Here is a 5,133-nt window from a genome sequence, read left to right as displayed (position 1 = left end):
AGACTAATACTTACAAAACATTCGCATAACATAGTTTATAAAAGAATACCATTCATTATCAAAGTCTCAGGGGGACTTGTTTAAAACCATGCAAGTTGGCGCCATTAGTTTTAAAATAAAACATAGATTTTATGCAAAGTTCAAAGAAAACCAAAAATTAAATAACTGAGTCCCACTGATAATTTAGGAAAGTCTCTTAAAAACAAAACACAATTTAAATGGCGTTCTACGTTGATCGTTTTTCCGTCCATAGGATTACCCCACGCCATACACCCCATGATGAAAGAACTCCTCACGTCACCACGCGTGCCATAAAGAAATCCTATTTGCTACCTGGAAGGAAAGTAAGGGGGGTGAGCTAAAAGCCCAGTAAGGAAGTACAAACAAATAGGCAAGTAAGAATACAACAAAAACAAACACTAACGTTCATCTAAAACATCATGGTATATCATAACATAATTGTAACATATCATCATATCATAACATAATCGTAACATATCATCATATCATAACATAATCGTGACATATCATCATATCACAAACATACAGCATACATGATGAGCATGGATCGCTAGTTGTCCATGTCACCCTATGAGGTAAACAGGAGATCACTGGTCCTTGAATAACCTTGGCGTGTCCGCCCTAGGAGTTACGTCTCAATGTCCTTAGTAACTCGTTCGATGTATCTGACATCGTAATCTGTTTGATGTATCTAACATCGTAATCTGTTTGATGTATCTAACATCGTAATCTGTTTGATGTATCTGACATCGTAATTGGTTTGATGTATCTAACATCCATACACATATCACATTCAACATATCATCACGTTATGGCATTCATAATTCATAACAATTTATTCACACAACAGTCTTACCATTCATAGCATAAAATCATAGAATCTATCTAACTTCCTTACCTCAGGTCCAAGCTAAGAAATTTCACAATCTTTCAACGAGCCTATATCATAATCAAAATAACATTTCTTAGGTTCATAAAATTACTATTTTGCCCTTCCATACAACTCATGTGTGCATGGGCCATGCACACATAACAACAGTTACACAAAACATGCAATTATCGCCATGAAAGAATAATGCTCGTTTTACCCATTTTACATGCATGATCGTTTTATAAAAACCACATAGTTGAATATTAAACATAATTTTGGACATAAAAGTGGAGTTGCATGTAACATGCATACGTGGGAACATTGCGTAATAGAGACGTTTTCAAAAACGATAATTCTACATTTCTTACTTTTATTATTTTAAAATCAATAGACATATTACATGCTTTATTTTTCTTAAAATTTCTAAGTTGATTAAATTTCTCAAAACATTATTTTATTTTATACAATTATTTTATTTTAGCTTAAAAATAAAATATGTGACAATTTCATTTATAAATCTCAAATTACAAAGAATTAACCAAAAAGCTTGGATTTAATTAAAATACCTATTTTTAATATGTTTCTTTAGAAAAATAAATTTTATCATCGTGTTACATAAATGATGTGAAAAATATATTTTTAAGTGTGGAAAAATATATTTTTATTTAAATTATTTAAGACTTAGTTTTATGTAACAAAATCCATATGTGACAATTAAATAACAATTTTTTAACCCTTTTAAAACAAACTTTCAGCCACCATTTATTTTCTTCAAAAAATCACAAATAAATAGAATCTAAATATTTTTCTCAATCAAAATAAAGGAAAATCATAACTTATCAAAATATGCATTCATACCATTAAAAATACCATTTTTCAATATTACCATAACTTAGGAAAAACAATTTGTTCCAAAAACTCATCAAATTCATTTTAGTGAAACTCACTTCATATTTTCTCACAAAAATTCCAGAAACTATTTTTATCATTAAAAATTACCATATTCAATTTAAAAGCTCATATCTTCTCAAAAATTCAATAAAAATTCTGTAGGTAATTATTTGAGTAAAATATCATTTTAATGAGACTTAAAATCCCCTTTTTAATTTCATAAAATTAACATAACATCAAGGACATTACTTATGCATGCAAATCATCTTTTTATCAACTTTTACCCAATTATTTACAAAAAATCAGCAAGCTTAATTCCTCATGAAACTCATCTTTTATCCCAAAAATTTCACATAAAATCATACATGTCCAAAATCTCATCATACTCTTATTATATACATGATTCTAATATTACTAACATATTCACATGAAATCTTATAAAACCATTTTTTTCTATTCCATTGAATCTACACATGAAATCCAACAATAACATACATTAATTCATAAGCACCATAATCACATATGCCTTTATATTAACCTAACATGTTTCTATCATTATTTTCATGCATCTTATAATTTATTCATTCACAATATAACATGCATCCTATCAAAATTTCATGGATCCAAATATCAAGATTGCCAATTATCATCTTACCCATATTACATAGGTCCTAAAACATGGATCTAATATATTGAAAATCATACAACATCAAACAAAATATCAAGATAATCCTTAGGTATGCCTAGGCCGAAACCCCATATTTGCATTCATGAATTACCACTAATCATTATACATAGAAAAATCAACATCATAACCCTTTTATACATTAAACCATGATACCATTCATGCAAATCAAACAACTTATTATCAACAAGATATCAAGAACACAAAGTACCCATTTTTTTCTACCCAAAACATGAATCCCCTTTAACCATAATCCCTCTAATAATCTATTCATCAAATCCATCACAAAATTTAGAAAGGATTTCAATACCTCTTCTTGATAGAAAATCAAGAATCAAATCCAACCAAGAGTCCAATAATCCTCCTTGCTCAAACCCTAGGGGGTTGTATATTTTGAATGATCAAGATGAAGAATAAGATGAACAAGGTTAGAGACAACCCAATAATAATACTAGATTAATCATAAGGAAAAATAACCAAAAACCTTACCCTAGCTTGAACCCCTTTTTCTTCTTCTTCTTCCTTTCTTTCTTCTCCTCCTTCTCTCTCTAGGTCACGCCCTCTCTCTCTCTCTTCTCTCTATAGTTCGGCAGTCCCAAGCATAATGCTCTTCCATTTTTCCCATTCCCTCTTTATCCTAATTTTCCCATAATGACTCAATAAAAGAAAAAGGTAACTTTCCTATTCTCTTCCAAGATTTGTCTTAATTCATATTTATCTAATTATATCCCAATAGGTGGAAAAATAAAGATGATCACTTCCTTTCCTAAAATAACATTATCACCTTATTTTTAATTTATTTTATCTTAAAAAAGTTATGGAAATAAGTTGATAACTATAATTGACCCAAATACAATAAAAACCTCAATCTTCCTTTCCCATTTAGGTTCACACGTCCAACCTCTCTATTTCCTTTTTTTTTTTTTATAAATTAATTCAAATAAAATCTAAAATAAGGAAATAAAAAGTGTGTAGAAAATCTACACATGTGTACCATGCTACCATGCACTAGCACACACTAAATCACTAGGGTGCATCACTATCTACCATGCACCTTAGTGCATTCAACCAAATCTCACATAATTACCTCAATTGTCACACTTATTTAAAATGTAACACTAATAGTAAAATAAACATGTTACACAATTATTCACTTATTAAATTAATTAACCAAACAAACAATTAACAAATTTAAATTCAAAAGATTATACCAAACAATTCTAACAATTAAATAAAATAATAAACAATCAAATAAAACAAATAATCAACCAAATAAAATAACAACACTTAAATAAAACAATTCATCACACTTAACATTTAAATAAAATAAATCACAAAAATTTAAATAATCTAAATTTTTTTTTTTTTTGGTGCACTACAGGTAGCTATGCCTCTCTATTTTGGTGGGATGCATTCCAAACTGCCACTTACCTCATAAACCAGCTACCCACACCAGATTTGAGTGGTGAAACTCCTTACTTCTCCCTGTTCAATAAAGTTCCTAATTACACCTTCTTAAAGGTTTTTGGTACAACTTGTTTCCCTCATCTCAGACCATACAACAACCACAAATTACAATTTCGCTCATCTAAGTGTCTATTCATAGGCTATAGCTCAGATCACAAAGGGTATAAATGTCTCCATAGTTTTGGTCGTGTCTACATTACTAGAAACTGCATTTTTAATAAAATTGAGTTTCCTTATAGTGAACTATTCCCTTTTGAGTCAGGTCTTTCTTAGTCGTTGTCTAACATCCCATATCCAACTGTCTCATTTACTCCTTCTAATGTAGTATCACACAAATCAACTGCTCCTAGTCCAGTCACTCACGAGTCTGTTCCAATTGATGCACCTTCCTCTGCAACAACTCCAGTCGCTGCCACTCCAGTTGATAGCCACTGTTCATTCACTACTCCAGTAACTCAGGTATCTGATCAACAAACAAGTGTGAATTCTCCTATAATTGACTCACCTGTTATCTCTACAACCTCCCTTAACATCGATGCACCAAGTGACACACCAGTGCCACTCCAAGATGTTGCTCCTCCTTCCACGAACACATCTTCTCAGCCAACTGCTACACTTGCTCCCAGTCACTACAGACCATCATCGATGTCAGTTCATGGCATGCAGACAAGAGTCAAATCTGGAGTTATAATTCCAAAGGTGCTTGTTGCCTCAAAGCATCCTCTCAAGGTTGATGTAGGCCCTCAAGAATCGACCTCGGTCACTAAAGCTATGCAAGATTCAAATTGGAAGACAACTATGGCCACTAAATATGCCACTCTCATTGCAAATCACACACAGGATTTGGTACCACCTAACTTTGCACAACATGTTGTAGGTAACAAGTGGATTTTCAAGTAATAATTCAATCCCAATGGTTCTATTTAGCGACATACAGCACGGTTGGTGGCCAAGGGGTTCCACCAAACCCCTGACATTGATTTTTCAGAGACTTTTAGTCCCGTCATCAAGCTCACTATTGTCTAGATTATGCTCACAACAGTTGTTCACTATGGTTGGGATGTGCAGCAATTAGATGTGAACAACACATTCTTACATGGTACAACCCGAAGGTTTTGTAATTCCTACTCACCTTCACTACTTGTGCAGACTTAATAAAGCTCTCTACGTCCTTAAACAGGCCCCTAGAGCATGGTTT

General features: G+C 32.0%; 1 long non-coding RNA gene across 1 annotated transcript; it reads right to left on the bottom strand.

The window, feature by feature from the left end:
• Positions 1-226: 226 nt before the first annotated feature.
• Positions 227-3,028, bottom strand: LOC133793562 (uncharacterized). Its single transcript, XR_009874894.1, has 3 exons — positions 2,958-3,028; positions 2,779-2,844; positions 227-333 (listed from the first exon to the last, which is right to left on the bottom strand). It is a non-coding gene; the product is annotated as an uncharacterized LOC133793562 (long non-coding RNA).
• Between the last annotated feature and the right edge of the window lie 2,105 nt (positions 3,029-5,133).

This window comes from Humulus lupulus, chromosome 1, assembly GCF_963169125.1.
Source record: "Humulus lupulus chromosome 1, drHumLupu1.1, whole genome shotgun sequence".
Lineage (NCBI taxonomy): Eukaryota > Viridiplantae > Streptophyta > Magnoliopsida > Rosales > Cannabaceae > Humulus > Humulus lupulus.
This window is presented reverse-complemented; position numbering and strand designations above follow the sequence as displayed.